The sequence below is a fragment of the Triticum aestivum genome, chromosome 2B (assembly GCF_018294505.1).
Source record: "Triticum aestivum cultivar Chinese Spring chromosome 2B, IWGSC CS RefSeq v2.1, whole genome shotgun sequence".
Classification (NCBI taxonomy): Eukaryota; Viridiplantae; Streptophyta; class Magnoliopsida; order Poales; family Poaceae; genus Triticum; species Triticum aestivum.
Window position 1 is genome coordinate 5,028,698 of NC_057798.1, and position 21,651 is coordinate 5,050,348.

At 49.7% G+C, this 21,651-nt stretch overlaps 1 pseudogene; it reads left to right on the plus strand.

Moving 5' to 3' along the window:
* Positions 1-1,988: 1,988 nt before the first annotated feature.
* Positions 1,989-11,752, plus strand: LOC123043045 (desmethyl-deoxy-podophyllotoxin synthase-like; annotated as a pseudogene).
* The last annotated feature ends 9,899 nt before the right edge of the window (positions 11,753-21,651 follow it).

Sequence of the window (21,651 nt, forward strand, 5' to 3'; positions counted from 1 at the left end):
CAAGAGTAAGCTCTACTAGCTTCTTGCTAGCTGCAACTATGACTCTTTTGTCTTCTCAAATTGCTATAACTTTTAATTAATCCAACACCTGGCATGTTAGGTTAGAGCAACTCTAGTTGATTTTGCATATCTTCATCCATCTATAATAATTGCCAATATGGAGGCTAGAGGGACAAAACCTATACCAACAGAACATCGTAAGCTCATTTGCCTCCATAATTTTTGGAGGACGCTCCTCCAAAAGATGGGGTGTAGACTCCGTACTTGAAGAATATGGGGGCCTATTTTGCAGCACGCCCAATCCAATCAACGCGTGGGAGTGTAGTTTTAGCCACATCTTTCTCCAATATCCTCTTCAATTTCTCCTCAGTCCTCTGTGAGGTTTCTGTTGTGTTCGTGTTTTCCCCAGTTTATGGTATAAAGCCCCACACACCATTTCCCACCGGTAAGAAGCTACCACATTAATGGCATGTCGATCACGGCCCCACCATTTTCATCTCACCCTTCACGTTTCCCAACATGCACCACCCTCTGCCCATGCTAGAAATGCCCATTAGTGACATAGGTAAGGGCACACCAGCCAATCCCTTTCCCCCTCTCACCAGATCCGGTTCCAACACTCCTTTCCATCCGTCGCATCCCTTGTTCCTCCCTTTCCTGCAATGTTGTTGAGTTACAATGCCTTGTACTAGCTCAACCTCCTTGTAGGGGGAGAACAAGCTCCCGCAGGTGGCGCAGGGCGATAAGGCATCCTTGCCATGCGCATGTGGACTCTGTATCATTGCTGGCCACTCATACGAATGTGACACCAAGGACGATGATGTATCTCCGGAAGGTGGCCCCGTCCTTGACGGCATCCCTGTCCCCATTGATGAGACAAACGAGCTGCACCAATAATCATTGCGGCTCTCTCTGTCCACGATGAGGATGCCTGCTGCGGTAATTATATACAATAAGAAAAATGAAATGATGACAATGGTGCATGTGAGAGCAGACATACTCCCGCTATTCAAATATATAGGGCCTAATACGTTTTTCAAGGTTATCTTTGACCACTGGTTAGAGCAAAAATATAAAATGCATGTTACACAAAGCATACCGTCAAATTTATATGTGAAAGTAGGTTCTAATGATATAAACTTTATAGCATACATCTCGTATATTGATAATTTTATCAATATCAAAGGCAATCTAAAAAAGAACATATTTTTCGCTATATATTTGGATGGAGGGAGTATGTGTTCTTTTTTTTTTAAACACGTGAGTATGTATTCTGATGGGTGACAGCCGTGCGAGTCAATAATAGCCCAGGCTCCAAGTAAATAAGAAACAACTTGTTATTATTATGCCGCTAGTGACTCATCATTTTAGTAAATGATTTTCCTTTGCACACAGCATAACTAAAGCGCACGCTCTTCGGCATGCCGTGGTGAGGTTAGTGAGTACTCGCACGTGTTGTTGAATGGTCTCATATGTTCTAAGGAGTTGTTAGAGATAATCCCTTATGTCTTGGTCAGATGTCTCAATTCCCTTACAATCTTCTTGTGGGACTAGATTTTACACCTGAAGTGCCACCGTAAATAGGCCTTTGAAAATGTCGAGTAATTTATTTTTCTAAGTATATTCTTTTTTTGCGGGTGAAGTGGTCTATATATATTCTACATCTGTCCAAGCAACAAGCAGCCAACATATTGGTTATCTTATCACTGCACTTCCAAGCTGTTGGCCATGGAGATGGACGGCTGATTAACCTTGTATTTCATAGGCATATCCACGGTACTAGCCCTTTTGTTTCTCATATTCTCATATTCTTTTGTTTCTCATATCAACGGTCACTCCCGAATATTGGAAGCCTCCACCACCTCGTCGGTGACCTCCCACACCGCAGGATGATGAAGATGTCTGGCCAGCATGGGCCGCTGATGCACCTCCGACTAGGTGAGGTCCCAACGGTTATCGTCTCCAGCGCCGAGGCAGCAGCACTGGTGATGAAGACCAATGACCTCGATTTCGCAAGCCTGCCCTGCAGTCCGTTGCAGGATATCATCAGCTGTGGCAGTATGGGCATCATCTTCGGCCCCTATGGGGATCGCTGGCGCCAGATGCGCAAGATCTGCATTGTGGAGCTCCTCAGTTCCAAGCATGTGAGGCGTATGGAGGGCATCAAGGCCAACGAGGTAGGTAACCTCCTCTATTCCATGGCCACCGCCGGTACTACCATAAATGTAAGCGCGAAGACGGCAACACTCAGCAGCGATGTCGTGACGCGGGCAGTTTTTGGCGGCAAGTTCACACGGCGGGATGATTACCTTCACGAGCTAAGCAGCGTGAACGAGCTTATGGCTTCTGCCTCGTGGACCTTTTCCCGTCCTAGCGGCTGGTACGGTTGCTCAGCAATGGTGAGCGGCTTATGAGGAGGAGCTATGGCCATATCCAGCACATCATCACGGAGATCGTCGAGGGGTGCAAGGCTGCGCGAGCTGCCGGTGGCCATGCCCGCAGCACCAATGATGAGGACCTACTGCACGTACTACTCAGGCTGCAGGAAGAGGACTCTTTTGATAGCATTAGTCTTGACGGGTGCGCTCGTGGTTGGACTCGCGGAGCTGGCCGTTCGTGGCTGGATGGTTCGTGCGAAGACTCGGCCGGGTCGTTCATGCCGTGCCGCCGTAAGTGGAGCAGCTGGGTCAGCCAAGCCGTTGGGCGTGCATGTAGTGCGGAGTGCATGGGCGTGCATGTAGTCAATGGTTAGCTAATGCGTGTGGGCATGGCTTAGTGGCCAGTGTGGCGCATGAGCTGTGTATGTGCACTGTCTACTACTTAAGGTGCTGGCAGGTGGTAGAGCCAAAGGAGTCAGAGAGAGATGTAGCCTCTCGGAGTGTATATGTGCTCGCCCTGAGGTGGTGTGTGTGGCGGAGTTCGGGCTCGCCGGAAATACAAGGGGTTGTTCGTGCGGCCGGATGCGTTTGTGCGCCGGGAAACCTCGTGCCGTCTCTCTCTCTCTCTTGTTTCTTCCTTGTCTCCGGTGATCGCCGTGGTTCAGTGAGTAGGCTAGGGACCAACAATTGGTATCATGAGCTGGTTTATCTTGGGCGTCGTTCTCCTTACCGGAGGTGTGCCTGCGGTGGCGGAGTTCGCCGGCGGCTGTGCGATGCTACGGGCCGTGTGTTGGTCTATGGAGGTGCGCGGCGCGGCGAGAAGGCCGTGGTGGTCGTGGCAGCACAGTGAGGAGGCCGTGGAGGACCTGCGTGGTCGCGGCTTCAACGACACACAGTGGCATGGCGGCATGGAGGTACTGCGCTGCGGTTGAGGCCACAGCGGTGCAGGGCAATAAGCCGTGGCGGCGTGGCGGGTGCGACCGGTGCGTGTTATGGGTGCATACTGGACGCGTCGGGCATGTCGGGACCGCGTACGAGCGTGCGGTTGACGTTGGGAGGAGGCGTATGTCGCCATTATGCTCGAGTCTGTGCTCGAGTTCGGCTACATCCTTCCGGTGTTTGTCACTGGCGGCTGCCATGGCGGACGCGGAGGCGGCGCGCGGTGAGCGTCTGGTGCGGTTGGGCTCGTCGGGCGCGTCGGATGCGCGCGGGACGTGCAGGACGCACTGGTGCGGTCGGGCTCATGGGGCGCGTCGGGTGCGCGTGGAAAGTGCGGGGCGCAGAGGGACGCCAGGCGTGCGTCGCCAGCGGAGAAGGAGCTCGGCGTATTCCGCCGGAGGCGTGACGGAGCACGGTGCGGCTGGCGTTGGTGCGCCAGGTCGGGTCCACGGGCTGGCTCATGGCTGTGACGATGACAGCGACGGAAGCTGCATCAACTCTGACGACGGCAGGCACACGGCACGTCGCAGCAGGCGCGGAGGCGCATGATGATGTCGAGCGAAGGCGTTCAAGACACGGTCAACAGCAAGGCATGTCAAGATTAGGAAGGAAATTGATAGCATTAATCTTGACGGGTGCGCTCGTGGTTGGACTCGCGGAGCTGGCCGTTCGTGGCTGGATGGTTCGTGCGAAGACTCGGCCGGGTCGTTAATGCCGTGCCACCGTAAGTGGAGCAGCTGGGTCAGCCAAGCCGTTGGGCGTGCATGTAGTGCGGAGTGCGTGGGCGTGCATGTAGTCAGTGGTTAGCTATTGCGTGTGGGCATGGCTTAGTGGCCGGTGTGGCGCATGAGCTGTGTATGTGCACTATCTACTACTTAAGGTGCTGGCAGGTGGTAGAGCCAAAGGAGTCAGAGAGAGATGTAGCCTCTCGGAGTGTATATGTGCTCACCCTGGGGTGGTGTGTGTGGCGGAGTTCGGGCTCGCCGGAAATACAAGGGGTTGTTCGTGCGGCCGGAGGCGTTTGTGCGCCGGGAAACCTCGTGCCCTCTCTCTCTTGTTTGTTCCTTGTCTCCGGTGATCGCCGTGTTCAGTGAGTAGGCTAGGGACCAACAATTGGTATCATGAGCTGGTTTATCTTGGGCGTCGTTCTCCTTACCGGAGGTGTGCCTGCGGTGGCGGAGTTCGCCGGCGGCTGCGCGTTGCTACGGGCCGTGTGTCGGTCTATGGAGGTGCGCGGCGCGGCGAGGAGGCCGTGGTGGTCGTGGCAGCACAGTGAGGAGGCCGTGGAGGACCTGCGTGGTCGCGGCTTCAACGACACACAGTGGCATGGCGGCATGGAGGTACTGCGCTGCGGTTGAGGCCGCAGCGGTGCAGCGCAATAAGCCGTGGCGGCGAGGCGGGCGCGACCGGTGCGTGTTATGGGTGCATACTGGACGCGTCGGGCACGTCGAGACCGCGTACTAGCGTGCGGTTGACGTTGGGAGGAGGAGTATGTCGGCATTATGCTCGAGTCTATGCTCGAGTTCGACTACATCCTTCCGGCGTTTGTCACTGGCGGCTGCCATGGCGGACGCGGAGGCGACGGGCGGTCAGCGTCTAGTGCGGTTGGGCTCGTCGGGCGCGTCGGATCCGCGCGGGACATGCAGGACGCACTCGTGCGGTCGGGCTCGTCGGGCGCGTCGGGTGCGCGTGGAAAGTGCGGGGCGCAGAGGGACGCCAGGCGTGTGTCGCCAGCGGAGAAGGAGCTCGGCGTATGCCACCGGAGGCGTGACGGAGCACGGTGCGGCTGGCGTCGGTGCGCCAGGTCGGGTCCACGGGCTGGCTCATGGCTGTGACGACGACAACGACGCAAGATGCATCAACTCTGACGACGGCAGGCACACGACACGTTGCAGCGGGCGCGGAGGCACGTGATGATGTCGAGCGAAGGCGTTCAAGACACGATCAACAGCAAGGCACGTCAAGATTAGGAAGGAAATTGATAGCATTAATCTTGACGGGTGCGCTCGTGGTTGGACTCTCGGAGCTGGCCGTTCGTGGCTGGATGGTTCGTGCGAAGACTCGGCCGGGTCGTTCGTGCCGTGCCGCCGTAAGTGGAGCAGCTGGGTCAGCCAAGCCGTTGGACGTGCATATAGTGTGGAGTGCGTGGGCGTGCATGTAGTCAGTGGTTAGCTAATGCGTGTGGGCATGGCTTAGTGGCCGGTGTGGCGCATGAGCTGTGTATGTGCACTGTCTACTACTTAAGGTGCTGGCAGGTGGTAGAGCCAAAGGACTCAGAGAGAGATGTAGCCTCTCAGAGTGTATACGCCCTGGGGTGGCCTGTGTGGCGGAGTTCGAGCTCGCCAGAAATACAAGGGGTTGTTCGTGCGGTCGGAGGCGTTTGTGCGCCGGGAAACCTCGTGCCCTCTCTTTCTCTCTTGTTTGTTCCTTGTCTCCGGTGATCGCCGTGGTTCAGTGAGTAGGCTAGGGACAAACAATTGGTATCATGAGCTGGTTTATCTTGGGCGTCGTTCTCCTTACCGGAGGTGTGCCGGCGGTGGCGGAATTCGCTGGCGGCTGCGCGATGCTCCGGGCCGTGTGTCGGTCTATGGAGGTGCGCGGCGCGGCGAGGAGGCCGTGGTGGTTGTGGCAGCACAGTGAGGAGGCAGTGGAGGACCTGCGTGGTGGCAGCTTCAACGACACACAGTGGCATGGCGGCATGGAGGTATTGCGCTGCGGCTGAGGCCGCAGCGGTGCAGGGCAATAAGCCATGGCGGCGAGGCGGGCGCAACTGGTTCGTGTTATGGGTGCATACTGGACGCGTCGGGCACACCGGGACAGCGTACGAGCGTGCGGTTGACGTTGGGAGGAGGCGTATGTCGCCATTGTGCTCGAGTCTGTGCTCGAGTTCGGCTACATCCTTCCGGCGTTTGTCACTAGCGGCTGCCATGGCGGACGCGGAGGCGGCGCGCGGTGAGCGTCTGGTGCGGTTGGGCTCGTCGGGCGCGTCGGATGCGCGCAGGACATGCAGGACGCACTGGTGCGGTCGGGCTCGTCGGGCGCGTCCGGTGCATATGGGACGTGCGGGGCGCAGAGGGACGCCAGGCGTGTGTCGCCAGCGGAGAAGGAGCTCGGCGTATGCCGCCGGAGGCGTGACAGAGCATGGTGCAGCTGGCGTCGGTGTGCCAGGTCGGGTCCACGGGTGACTCATGGCTGTGACGACGACAACGACGCAAGCTGCATCAACTCTGACGATGGCAGGCACACGACACGTCGCAGCGGGCGCGGAAGCGCGTGATGATGTCGAGTGAAGGCGTTCAAGACACGGTCAACAGCAAGGCATGTCAAGATTGGGAAGGAAATTGATAGCATTAATCTTGACGGGTGCGCTCGTGGTTGGACTCGTGGAGCTGGCCGTTCGTGGCTGGATGGTTCGTGCGAAGACTCGGCCGGGTCGTTAATGCCGTGCCACCGTAAGTGGAGCAGCTGGGTCAGCCAAGCCGTTGGGCGTGCATGTAGTGCGGAGTGCGTGGGCGTGCATGTAGTCAGTGGTTAGCTATTGCGTGTGGGCATGGCTTAGTGGCCGGTGTGGCGCATGAGCTGTGTATGTGCACTATCTACTACTTAAGGTGCTGGCAGGTGGTAGAGCCAAAGGAGTCAGAGAGATGTAGCCTCTCGGAGTGTATATGTGCTCACCCTGAGGTGGTGTGTGTGGCGGAGTTCGGGCTCGCCGGAAATACAAGGGGTTGTTCGTGCGGCCGGAGGCGTTTGTGCGCCGGGAAACCTCGTGCCCTCTCTCTCTCTTGTTTGTTCCTTGTCTCCAGTGATCGCCGTGGTTCAGTGAGTAGGCTAGGGACCAACAATTGGTATCATGAGCTGGTTTATCTTGGGCGTCGTTCTCCTTACCGGAGGTGTGCCTGCGGTGGCGGAGTTCGCCGGCGGCTGCGCGATGCTACGGGCCGTGTGTCGGTCTATGGAATTGCGCGGCGCGGCGAGGAGGCCGTGGTGGTCGTGGCAGCACAGTGAGGAGGCCGTGGAGGACCTTCGTGGTCGCGGCTTCAACGACACACAGTGGCATGGCGGCATGGAGGTACTGCGCTGCGGTTGAGGCCACAGCGGTGCAGGGCAATAAGCCGTGGCGGCGAGGCGGGCGCGACCGGTGCGTGTTATGGGTGCATACTGGACGCGTCGGGCACATCGAGACCGCGTACGAGCGTGCGGTTGACGTTGGGAGGAGGCGTATGTCGCCATTATGCTCGAGTCTGTGCTCGAGTTCGGCTACATCCTTCCGGTGTTTGTCACTGGCGGCTGCCATGGCGGACGCTGAGGCGGCGCGCCGTGAGCGTCTGGTGCGGTTGGGCTTATCGGGCGCGTCGGATGCGCGCGGGACGTGCAGGACGCACTGGTGCGGTCGGGCTCATGGGGCGCGTCGGGTGCGCGTGGAAAGTGCGGGGCGCAGAGGGACGCCAGGTGTGCGTCGCCAGCGGAGAAGGAGCTCGGCGTATGCCGCCGGAGGCGTGACGGAGCACGGTGCGGCTGGCGTCGGTGCGGCTGGTCGGGTCCACGGGCTGGCTCATGGCTGTGACGACGACAACGACGCAAAATGCATCAACTCTGACGACGGGAGGCACACGGCACGTCGCAGCGGGCGCGGAGGCGCGTGATGATGTCGAGCGAAGGCGTTCAAGACACGGTCAACAGCAAGGCATGTCAAGATTAGGAAGGAAATTGATAGCATTAATCTTGACTGGTGCGCTCGTGGTTGGACTCGCGTAGCTGGCCATTCGTGGCTGAATGGTTCATGCGAAGACTCGGCCGGGTCGTTTGTGCCGTGCCGCCGTAAGTGGAGCAGCTGGGTCAGCCAAGCCGTTGGACGTGCATGTAGTGCGGAGTGCGTGGGCGTGCATGTAGTCAGTGGTTAGCTAATGCGTGTGGGCATGGCTTAGTGGCCGGTGTGGCGCATGAGCTGTGTATGTGCACTATCTACTACTTAAGGTGCTGGCAGGTGGTAGAGCCAAAGGAGTCAGAGAGAGATGTAGCCTCTCGGAGTGTATATGTGCTCACCCTGGGGTGGTGTGTGTGGCGGAGTTCGAGCTCGCCGGAAATACAAGGGGTTGTTCGTGCGGCCAGAGCTGTTTGTGCGCCGGGAAACCTCGTGCCCTCTCTCTCTCTCTTGTTTCTTCCTTGTCTCCGGTGATCGCCGTGGTTCATTGAGTAGGCTAGGCACCAACATCTTTGACCTTTCCTCTAACCAGAGAGATTATTGGAGTTGTCATTTTCGTGAGTATTTTTTTCTCAAGAATCTACAATAATTTTATTTGTTGGGGACTTTGTGAAATTTTGATGTTGACTTGAAATTTTTTTCAACACATGGGCGCAACTAATATAACGACATAAAAGATATAGAGTAGATGGACCATGTCAGCCCATGGAGCAATATACAATTTACGTACTATACATCATATGCACGATCAGATTCTAGGCACAGAGAATCCAAATATACCCCGAATAGATTTGTACTACTGGTAGTTATGTGAAATGATTTATGTTTGCATTTACAGATACACAATGTTTCATCTCCTAGGACATATTTTGTTTCAACTTAATATTTGTGTCTTTGCAATATAAATCATACATACCAATCATTGTTTAGAGGACATATTTGGAGCTGCCACTGAGACCACATGAACTGCGGTGGAGTGGGCTATGTCAGAGCTATTGAACAACTCTGAAGCAATGGTTAAAGCACAACAAGAAGTCCGGGAAGTGCTAGGCCAAGGTCGACATGTTATCAAAAGTACCGACCTTAGTGAGCTCCGATACATGTAGATGGTCATCAAGGAGGTGTTAAGGTTGCATCCTCCGGCTCCGCTGCTCGTCCCCAGAGAGACGAGAGAGGACTGTTAAATCATGGGCTATAACATGCCTAAAGGAACTAATATCTTCGTTAATGTCTTTGCAATTTCTCGGGATCCCAAATATTGGGACAACCCAGAAGAGTACAAGCCGGAGAGCTTTGAGAACAGCAACGTCGAATATTATGGGACACATTTTGAATTCACTCCTTTCGGGGCAATGCGAAGGCAGTGCCCTGGGATATTGTTTGCCATGTCGACCGTGGAGATTACCTTGGCAAACCTACTCTACCACTTGGAGAGTATATGTGCTCGCCCTGGGGTGGTGTGTGTGGCAGAGTTCGAGCTCGCCGGAAAGAGGTTGTTCGTGCGGCCGGAGGCGTTTGTGCACCGGGAAACCTCGTGCCTTCTCTCTCTTGTTTCTTCCTTGTCTCCGGTGATCGCCGTGGTTCAGTGAGTAGGCTAGGCACCAACAATTGGTATCATGAGCTGGTTTATCTTGGGCGTCGTTCTCCTTACCGGAGGTGTGCCGGCGGTGGCGGAGTTCGCCGGCTGCTGCGCGATGCTCCGGGCCGTGTGTCGGTCTATGGAGGAGCGCGGCACAGCGAGGAGGCCGTGGTGGTTGTGGCAGCACAGTGAGGAGGCCGTGGAGGACCTGTGTGGTGGCGGCTTCAACGACACACAGTGGCATGGCGGCATGGAGTTATTGGCTGTGACGACGACAACGACGCAATCTGCATCAACTCTGACGATGGCAGGCACACGGCACGTCGCAGCGGGCGCGGAGGCGCGTGATGATGTCGAGCGAAGGCGTTCAAGACACGGTCAACAACAAGGCATGTCAAGATTAGGAAGGAAATTGATAGCATTAATCTTGACGGGTGCGCTCGTGGTTGGACTTGCGGAGCTGGCCGTTCGTGGCTGGATGGTTCGTGCGAAGACTCTGCCGGGTCGTTCGTGCCGTGCCGCCGTAAGTGGAGCAGCTGGGTCAGCCAAGCCGTTGGGCATGCATGTAGTGCGGAGTGCGTGGTGGTATGTAGTCAGTGGTTAGCTAATGCGTGTGGGCATGGCTTAGTGGCCGGTGTGGCGCATGAGTTGTGTATGTACACTGTCTATTACTTAAGGTGCTGGCAGGTGGTAGAGCCAAAGGAGTCAGAGAGAGATGTTGCCTCTCGGAGTGTATATGTGCTCGCCCTGGGGTGGTGTGTGTGGCAGAGTTCGAGCTCGCCGGAAATACAAGGGGTTGTTCGTGCGGCCGGAGGCGTTTGTGCGCCGGGAAACCTCATGCCCTCTCTCTCTCTTGTTTCTTCATTGTCTCCGGTGATCGCCGTGGTTCAGTGAGTAGGCTAGGCACCAACATCTTTGACCTTTCCTCTAACCAGAGAGATTATTGGAGTTGTCATTTCCATGAGTATTTTTTTCTCAAGAATCTACAATAATTTTATTTGTTGGGGATTTTGTAAAATTTTGATGTTGACTTGAACAAATTTTCAACACATGGGCGCAACTAATATAACGACATAAAAGATATAGAGTAGATGGACCATGTCATCCCATGGAGCAATATACAATTTATGTACTACACATCATATGCATGATCAGGTTCTAGGCACAGAGAATCCAAATATACCCCGAATAGATTTGTACTACTGGTAGTTATGAGAAATGATTTATGTTTGCATTTACAGATACACAGTGTTTCATCTCCTAGGACATATTTTGTTTCAACTTAATATTTGTGTCTTTGCAATATAAATCATACATACCAATCGTTGTTTACAGGACATATTTGGAGCTGCCACTGAGACCACATGAACTGCGGTGGAGTGGGCTATGTCAGAGCTATTGAACAACTCTGAAGCAATTTTTAAAGCACAACAAGAAGTCCGGGAAGTGCTAGGCCAAGGTCGACATGTTATCAAAAGTACCGACCTTAGTGAGCTCCGATACATGTAGATGGTCATCAAGGAGGTGTTAAGGTTGCATCCTCCGGCTCCGCTGCTCGTCCACAGAGAGACGAGAGAGGACTGTGAAATCATGGGCTATAACATGCCTAAAGGAACTAATATCTTCGTTAATGTCTTTGCAATTTCTCGGGATCCCAAATATTGGGACAACCCTGAAGAGTTCAAGCCGGAGAGCTTTGAGAACAGCAACGTCAAATATTATGGGACACATTTTGAATTCACTCCTTTCGGGGCAAGGCGAAGGCAGTGCCCTGGGATATTGTTTGCCATGTCGACCGTGGAGATTGCCTTGGCAAACCTACTCTACCACTTTGACTGGGTGCTTCTTAGAGAGGAAGTGCAGAATCAGTGGACATGTCTGAGAAATTTGGGGTCAGTGTAAGGAGAAAATTTGACCTGCAGCTGATAGCCATTCCATATAAACGTTCCAAGGCTATTTCTATATAGACATGGCAATGCATGTGCATATAACGGCACCTTTACTGAACCATGATGTCTGTGTTGCCCTGTATCTCTATACAGTATTGTAATTAGGATAAGGCTCTCATTGGAAAAGTTGCACTATCAAACTGTTTTCAATATTTATTCCGAGTGACATTGGCAATGTAAAGAATTATCTCTGTAATATTTTCAAGTACCTCTATGCAAAAAGGTCTAAGTAAGTTTATCACTATATAGCAGACAATATACTTTCTTGCTCACCTTGATTCTTCCATTACCAGCTCCACTCAATGAGCGATGGCGTGACATGTGGGGTAGGGGTCAGGGGTGAGGCTGTGGGTGGATCTCTCTACAACATATCTAGGTGGCACACTCGTGCCTCTGCGAGTGGGCCATGCAGCCTCTCCACCTACTTCAAATGTGTCGTGCGGGTTCAGTGTACTACATCTGGGGCTCTTCAGTGCCACTGACGGCGATGACGCTGATCTTCTATTGGAGGTTTTCTTTTTTTTACCTATGTTTTTTGTTGGATGTCCTACGGATGGGGGATTTTCTTGGTTGTTTTTTGTGTATTTATTTCCGGTGAGGGTGTATGTCTTTTCCTTTTGCAAAGTGCCCCTGCCATGTAGCCTTTAGAGCGAGACATCACCATATTCATTTTCTTCTATCTTGTACTATATAAAGAAGGGCACACAAAATAAATGCTCTCTAATATTGTCGGGGAAAAATACCATCTCGAGACGGAGATAGAGTTTTGAACTTACTGCATAGTGCACATGGTTCTAACTTGTCCCACACCTCTAGTAAAAGGTGTAACAAAAAACTATGAAACTTTGATCTACACTTTCTTTCAGTTGGGCGGCCAGAGTGAGTAACATATTGGCGAGCAGTTAGCTAGCTTATTCGCCATTTTAAATCAAGCTCCAAACTAGCTTTAAGTTTGTAAGTACATGCATAATTAATAATCAGTCAAAGAGTATTTTGCAACACAGACAGGACGACACCCATCCATTACCAATCAGAAGCTCGTTTTCTGTTCTCAACCATAAAGTAGACCATGGAAATTTTTAAATACATTCCAGTCAATGATGCATTGCCGTGTGAGTTAGTAGAAAAACGTGTGTTTGCTCCTTGTCCGAGCTTCATTAATAGCCATCACTATATTATATGTTATAAGGCTGGTGATAATAGCCGCCCCTATGCAAGACAATAAGACATTTGTTCTGAGGGTTACCATCAAGAGTCACTATATGTTATAAGGCGGCTAATAGCCGCCGCTGTATTATATATTATAGACCATGTGTTCTAAGGGATGATACCAGGGGACCATCATGTTATATGCTATATATAGGCGGATAATAGCCGCCCCTATGTTATATGTTATAATGCGTCTAATAGCCGCCACTATCTTATAGTAGAACAGTTATTCTAAGTTATCAACCAGGGAGCAGATTCTTACTCGTGGTGGCTCCACTGATAGCATATGTCCCTAGCGTGGTCAATTTGCATATGTTGATCATTTCTTGTTTGGCTGGTTTTGAGTGAACTTTTACACTAGAATTCCTCCCTGGGTTTGTTGGGGGAGATTTGACGATGGCTACACTATATATAGGGGTGATCAGAAAGTTGTTTCCATGACATATGGGGTAGCAGCAATTTGGTAAACTCTTTGAAATATCAAGATTAAGTTGATATTTCACAAGTGTTACATTGTCCCGCAGATGTTTTTATGAAACAACAATGGATTGTATTATTGGATCATGGTACATTGCAACTCTTAAAGCTTTCGTGAGGCGATGTAAGAATGTGTTGAGGCATTTGAAGTACCGACCACTACATGAAAATCGGTTTTTGCCTAGCTTATTCGCCATTTTAAATCAAGCTCCAAACTAGCTTTAAGTTTGTAAGTACACGCATAATTAATAATCAGTCAAAGAGTATTTTGCAACACAAACAGGACGACACCCATCCATTACCAATCAGAAGCTCGTTTTCTGTTCTCAGCCATAAAGTAGACCATGGAAATTTTTAAATACATTCCAGTCAATGATGCATTGCCATGTGAGTTTGTAGAAAAACGTGTGTTTGCTCCTTGTCCGACCTTCATTAATTGGCCATCACCTTATTATATGTTATAAGGCTGGTGATAATAGCCGCCCCTATGCAATACAATATAAAACATTTGTTCTGAGGGTTACCATCAAGAGTCACTGTATGTTATAAGGCGGCTAATAGCCGCCGCTATATTATATATTATAGACCATGTGTTCTAGGGGTTGCTAACAGGGGGCCATCATGTTATATGCTATATAGAGGCGGCTAATAGCCACCCCTGTGTTATATGTTATAATACGTCTAATAACCGCCAATATCTTATAGTGGAACAATTATTCTAAGTTATCAACCAGGGAGCAGATTCTTACTCGTGGTGGCTCCACTGATAGCATATGTCCCTGGCGTGGTCAATTTGCATATGTTGATCATTTCTTGTTTGGCTGGTTTTGAGTGAATTTTACACTAGAATCCCTCCCTGGGTTTGTTGGGGGAGATTTGAGGATGGCTACACTATACACAAGGGTGATCAGGAAGTTGTTTCATATGGGGTAGCAGCAATTTGGTATGCTCTTTAAAATATCAAGATTAAGTTGATATTTCACAAGTGTTACATCGTCACGCAGATGTTTTTATGAAACAACAATAGATTGTATTATTGGATCATGGTACTTTGCAACTCTTGAAGCTTTCGTGAGGCGATGTAAGCATGTGTCGAGGCATTTGAAATACCGACCACTACATGAAAATCTATTTTTGCCTAGTGTGCAACTATTTGCCAATGTTTTTTAGGGGTACCCAACAAAGATGTTGAGTACGATACAAAAAACACATAGCAAATAAGAGACACAGGGTATAGCCCTATCTTTGTTGAGAGCCAACACTAGTAGAAAATAGGGCTTTGGTCCAAGCAGGGCAAGCCCATTAATCCCGGTTCACTCACGAACCGGGAACCATGGGGTCATTGGTCCCGTTTGTGAGGCCAGAGGGCCGGCCGGGCCTCGTGGGGCATTGGTCCCGGTTCATCTGGACCCTTTGGTCCCGGTTCCAGACACGAACCGGGACCAATGGGCCTCGCTCCTCGCCCACCATGAAAATAAACTCGACAAACGCACCACATTCGGCAACATTGGAATAAGGCACTCATAAATCATAAGGTGCTTACCAAACATGTAGCCACTTGTCCAACCTTGGTACACTTGAAAGAGCCGCTATGGCAAGGCCTGTTTGCCGAGTTCCATCGGTTAGTTATGATATTCTCTCGGAGATGTTCTTTGGTTATCTGTTTTTTTTGTTGGATATGATATTGTGTGAGATATGGTTTTGGGGTGTTTCTGGTAAGAATGATAACACGTAGTAGTCCTGCTGTTAGGGCAATAATATATGAGGTTATTGGTGGCGAAAAGAGGCTGATGGCTTCCCACTCATCCGGGTTCAAGGCAAGGTACTTGCATTTGGGTTTGTTGCACCAATTATGCTGTAGATGCATCCTTACAGTCTTTCTATAAAAAACATTACGATGCAACCGAATCAAGCATGTCATTGCCTTCAGTCCAGTTTTTCACGACCTTAATGTCTTTCCGTACCCACATTGCTATAGAATGGGAAGTACGATGAATATGTTGGTGAGGGTCCGTCCACCATCGATCAACTGTCTATGCTATCTAAGGCACAGACTTACCCCTATGTGCTAATAGTCGGCAAATTTAACCCCAATTGGTGTCAAAGACGAAGGAGGCCGTACCTAGATGCCAACATACTCATGTAAGACATTACATTCGTTCTCCGTTGTTTATTCCTCCGCTTAGTTTAGTACTTATTTTCCATTCGTTATTGTACTGTGTTTAATTCCCTCTTTTAGTCGTTTTCCCTATCAACTGACTTTAGTGAGCTATTTAGAAACACCGGTTTGGATGTGAGCGTAGTTGAGTATGTGACGATGTGGCTTCAGGATGTAGTGCCTTCCTTTTTGCTCCATGTGGGATCAACAAAGCTTGCATACTATGAAATTGTTACATCGCCATGTGCATTTGCAAGCCATTAGTAGGTTGAGGCTAGGGCGGTGCTGGAGAGGGTCTGTCGTGAAAACCTCACGGCAGATGTCCTAGTATGAGGACTTAGCCGTGAGGCCAACGCATCTTTGTGGTATCTTAAGAGGGGTTGATCGGGACGAGAGACGCAACACACAAGACAAGGATTTAGACAAGTTCGGGCCCCGGAAAACATCATCCGGTAATAGCCCTACATGTTGTTTGTGGCTAAGTCTCATTAATTATGCTCATGAGGGAGTCACAGCATAAGCCGGCTCCCCTTTAGTTGTGTCTATCCTTAGAGATTATTTTTCTTGTCCCTCTTGGGATGCCCTGCCTCTCCTTATATAAGTTGGAGGGGCGGGTTACCACTACTAGGGAAAACCTTATACACAGAACTTTAGCAGTAGCGTGAGTCAAAAAAGCACGCTGGTGCTAAGTAGCAGTAGCGTGCATGTGCAAACCGCGCTACAGATAAAGTTCTAGCAGTAGCGCGCCTTATTCTAAACACGCTACTACTAAAATTCCCACGGCTTAACCGATAGGCTACACATAGTAGTAGCGATCTATATCGAACCGCGCTACCGCTACTTTCTTTGTAGCAGCGCATTTTATTCCAAACTCGCTACTGCTAAAGAATATAAAATTAAATGGAAAGCAAATAGAAAGGTAATTAAAAATGAAAGAAATAGAAGAAGGTGAAAGGAAAAAATAAAATGTGAAGAAAAATAAATAAAAAAAGGGAAAAAAGAGAAAGGAGTAGCAGTAGCCCGTATCCCAGAACGTGCTGTAGCTAACGTAGCAGTAGCGCGCTTTCTGGAACGCGCTACTGCTACTTTTGACTTAACCACGGGGTTCGTCCTTCCTCACGGCCACTTCCCGCAAATCCAACTCCTCCGCTCTCGCCGCCGCCGTCGCCCGTCTGCCGACGTGCGCTCTCCGCACACCCTCTACACCGCCCCCGACCCCGGATTCAACGCCGCCCCCGCCCCCGACCTCAAAGCCGTCCCGGACGCCGCCACTACAAGAAATATGTCAACTTGTGACTACCACTATTGGTCACTGAAAGGTCACAAATTTCCATTTACGACCTTTTTGTGACCAAAAACAGAAGGTCAAAAGCTGGCGGTTGTAAACTGACTATAGCGACCTTTAACAAAAGGTCGTTGATCCCATGATCTTCTGTTTTGGTCGCTAGCTCTCTCCCCATGCCATGTCGGATCCGACGTGGCAATCTGACGTGGCAAAATTGCGATGAATTGAAAAGGTCACTGACAAGATTCAGCCCGGTCCGATTCGGTGTTTTACATGGGCCGAGCCCATTAATTCAGCCTATTTGTGTTTTTTTTCATCAATTTTTTGTTGGTTTCATGGGCCTGGCCCATTTTATTTTTTAGGACGTAGCCTTCTATAATTCATTTCTTTTTTGGGCCTCGGCCCTTTTACAATCCAGTCTATTTTGGGCCTCCACAACATGCATTTATAAGCTTGACATCACAAGGGCATATGGCTATTCCAGCTTACATCTCAGCATGTACGTATGTATCCAAACCATTTCATTTCTTTCAACACAAAGGATTCTTTCAACAGCCACAACAGTAGACAGTAGATACATTCAACAGAGACTGAATTAACATAGAAATGAAGCAACAAAGGGCAGACGCATGGGACTACAGCTACCATTTCTATTTCATGGGATTACAGCTACCATTTATATTTCTACACGCTTGCAAGAGAGGGAGGGACTACCAAGGAGCTAAACTAACAACGGCCAAGCTAAACTAACACCCTCCCCCTGCTGCTGCTTGGTGTGCCTGCTACTGCTTGGTTTGCTGCATCACTAGCCGCCTTGCACACAACAAGAATTTTAGCTTTACATAAGGTTTACAAGAACAGGACCCTGATACATGATCACAATGCATCACAGCTTTGCACTTGGCTTCATGGATTTTCACTTCAAATTTGTCCTGGCTCTCCTGTAAAAGAGTGAACACAAAGGCTACCAGCATTAGTGTACTGCTGCTGAGGCCAGAACCAAACAATTGCAATGGCAACACTAATGTAAACAACAAAGTAGATCTACCCACTCGTACGTTCCAGCCTCACCTTTCCCTTCCTGAATTTGGACACTATCATGCAATACTATAAAGGGCAAATAAAACAATAGACTTGCATAGTGAAATGTTTGCTTTTACTGATCTTATAGAATAATTTGTTTATGCCAGAAATGCATCAGTTTGTACAATACTAGAAAGGGCAAATAAAACAACAGACTTGCATACGGCAAATAACACACATTAACCTGCTGTTGTTCTACACTTCAACTACCACATTCAAGCTCATGTTAGGCACCACCAACACTAACCTACAGGTACCAGCATGGTATATTGGTACAAGTGCAGGTCATGCAATGAACATCACTGTAATACATTCACCGATCTGAATTGTGATGAAATGCATAGGTCCAACCGATGACTACACAGCAACAACTACTTCAGACATTTGCCAGAGAAATGTTCATCTTTTTTATTCTTAAAAGACGTAAAAAGAAATGACTACACAGCACCAACAACAATAGACTCTCACCCACCTAGAACTAGATCAACCAAGCATCAGTTTTTAAAAGCTCATTTTAAGATACTTCAACGACGAAAAAGCTTAGTAGCATCTCCTTGTAACACCATATGCTCAGTTGACAAACGATTCACATGCAACTCCTCTACATTATATCACACCAACACAGAGAGATGCATCTCTAGATGAGGAGAAAAAACACGTTGATGGCATGCTAGGCATCAGTTTTAAAAAAGCTCGATTTTAGATCATCAGAGACCGGAAAGGCCGCAGCAGTTTAAATGTTTAACATCCTCTGCCCAGCACGACATCATCATCGTCACAGAAATTCCCTAAACAGTCAGCTATCCATGCAGGAACATTAATTATCCTTAGAGCTAGAGGTGCATCTTGAAGGATGCATGTCAACAGCTAGCAAAGTGTAGCATATTGAAGCATGCTTGTCGTGTACCTTCCATTAGAGCAGCAGCCCGTAAGAAGCCCTTCATCGTCTGTCAACAATAGTGGATTCCCTGTAGTAGGCAACAACAAAGACAATGAGAGATTCAGGGCCTGCAGAGAAACAGAGTTCAGACCATAGCAAATAAGCATACAACTACAACAAAGCAGGGCATAATTCAGTTATAATCTGCATGACAATAACAGTAATACCAATTGTAGTAGTAAGTATACAGTTCTCTAAAATGAGTAGGTAACAAAGCCTCAAAGTATGCAGTGGACAAACTGGCAACCTATTAGTCCAGTATTTGATATACATGTCGCAGCAAATACATTATGCAAACAATAAAGACAAATTTGCAAGTGGGTTTTAGTAGCTGAAGCTTAGAAGTCAACCACTTAGTCCACTAACTAAACTAAGGACCAATTCAATTAGCAGCAGATATATAGCTACCAAACCATATTTTGCAAAGATGTCTCTCCCAGAAAACCATATCCCCTACTCTCGAGCATCCAACAAACAAAGAATAATTCTACAGAGGCAGTCATGCAGATAGATATTCCTTCACCTAAGGTTCAGGTAAGTGCAAGAAGCATGAAAGAAACATTTTCAGAGCATCATTACCCAGTCATACTCTCCGCGGACCCTTTCCACTCCATACTCCATGCCTCATACACTCCACACTCCAGCAACAGCACCTGCAGATTAACAGAAGAAGCATCCGAATGTGTCAGCAACAGCACCTGCACATTACTAGATGTCTGAATCGGGAAGAACATGTTTGAATGGAGAAGACGGAAACAGGACTCAAGCGAACAAGATAGAGGAAAGGAGAGGACCTTCCATGGCCCTCCTCTTGAATCGGCATCGGCATCGGCATCCCCAGCAGCTTCTCTCTCCATGGCCTCCTTCCTTCACCGTGCAAGGAGGGAGATGAGATGGGAGGGCAGCAGCTTCCGTCTCCATGGACTCCTTCCTTCACCACCAAGGGAGATGAGATGGGAGGACAGTGCCTGCACACGACTGAACGCACACACGCCTACATCAGATGAGATGCGGAGAGGAAAAAAACCAGAGATAGAAGAAGAAGAAGAGAATGAGAGGAGGGGTCTGACCTCCTACAGTCTCACCCTGGCCATCTAGGGTTCCTGGATCCGTCGAGGAGGGAGGGAGGGAGCGAGGCCTGCAGCTTGTCGAGCGACTCCTGTGCCTGGTCAGAGCAGCGGACGCCGACGAGCCACTGGTCTAGCTGGTGGTGGTGCTGCATCATGGCGGCGCCCTGGATCGGATTAGATCTGCCCCGTGAGGACGGATTTGAATCGGAATGCAAGGGCGGAGGGAGGCAGCGCAGGGGAGGAGGCCGTCCGCCACAGCGAGCCCCCGAGCCCCGCGAGCAGCGCCTCCAGCGCGATTACTAGCCGCTCCAGGAACCGCTCGCAGTCGATGGTGGCGGCCCGGTGGCTCAGCCAGATGCCGCCGCCGAGGACGACGAGGGAGAGGACGGTGGTGGCGACCATGTCCACGACGCCCTCCGTCTCGGGAAGTTGGATCTGAGAGTGGGGAGGGGAGGGATCTGGATCGGGAGCGCGATGGGGAGGGCCGAGCGGCGACCGTATGGGAGGAACGCCGGAGGAGTGGGGTGGGGGCGGCGGCGCGTCGAGATCCAGAGGGAGGGAGTGAGGTTGGGGGCGGCGGCGGGGGATCCAGAAGGAGGAGTGGTGTGCGGCCGCGGTGGATCCAGAAGGGAGAGATGGAGAGAAGGTGGAGAAGGTTGCGGTGGGGAAGTGGGGGCGTGGGGGGTTGTGTTAGGGCTAGGTGGGTGAGAGGGTTGGGGGCGAGGGCTACCGTTGGATCCACGAGCATCCAACGGTGCTTGATGCATGATCCGCGTGAGATGGCTATGGCCCAATCAGAACGCAGCATGTGTGTATAACGTTATGACCATTTAGTATTGGACGTTATGACCATTCAAAATTGGTCGTGGTCAAAAAAAATAAAGTGTAAAATCATGTCAGCATTTTAATTTTTATGTTTTGAGTGTCCAAAATGATTTTTTTTTGAAGAAGCTATCAAATATTTGCACGAGGTGCATCTTGGAACTCCAAACAATGTTGAGTTGGGGAGTTTTCACTTTCATTGCACAAAAGAGCCATTTTTCATTTTTCGAGTGCCCGAAATGAGTTTTTTTTGTGAAGAACCTACCAAATAATTATTGCAAAATTGGACCAAATTATTTTTCTAAAATACTAGGCCATATTTAATGCACAATTGACCAAATGGTTGGGTGTAAAAAGTTTTGATCCACCTCTGGTGAAAAAGACAAATTTCCGCCGATTCAGCTGGAAGCGGGTCAAATTTGAACTGCAGCTACCTCATAGTTTGCTCTTTATTTTTTCAAAAAATCATTTCTAGGTACATAAGTATCTATTTAATCAGAGAAACACCAAAAAAATATAAGATTCAACCACTAGCTAGGAACGGTCATTGCCGCCGTTTTGACCGCATTTTAAAACGGGCATAAAACATTCAAAAAAAAATCAAAAAATTGGAAAACCTTCGCATCGTGTCACTATATGTGACCAAGTTTCCAGGAAAAATAATAAACTTGTAATACGGTAATTATTTTTAGAAGGTGTTCTCAGAAATGAGCTATCATGTGTGAAGATTCATGTATTTCAACCCAAACGATCAATCCTATGGCCACATTCATGGCATAGTTTGTTCAAATGATCTCATATTGTGCACAAGAGTGCATCTTGGAATTCCAAACAATGTTGCCAAAGGGAGTTTTCATTTTCTTTGCATGGAAAATTCATTTTCCATTTTTCGAGTGCCCGAAATGAGGTTTTTTTGTGAAGGACCTACCATATATTTGTTGCAAAATTGTACCAAATCATTTTTATAAAATACTAGACCATATTTAATGCACAATTGACAAAATGGTTGGGTGCCAAAAGTTTTGATCCACCTCTGGTGAAAAAGACAAATTCCCGCCGA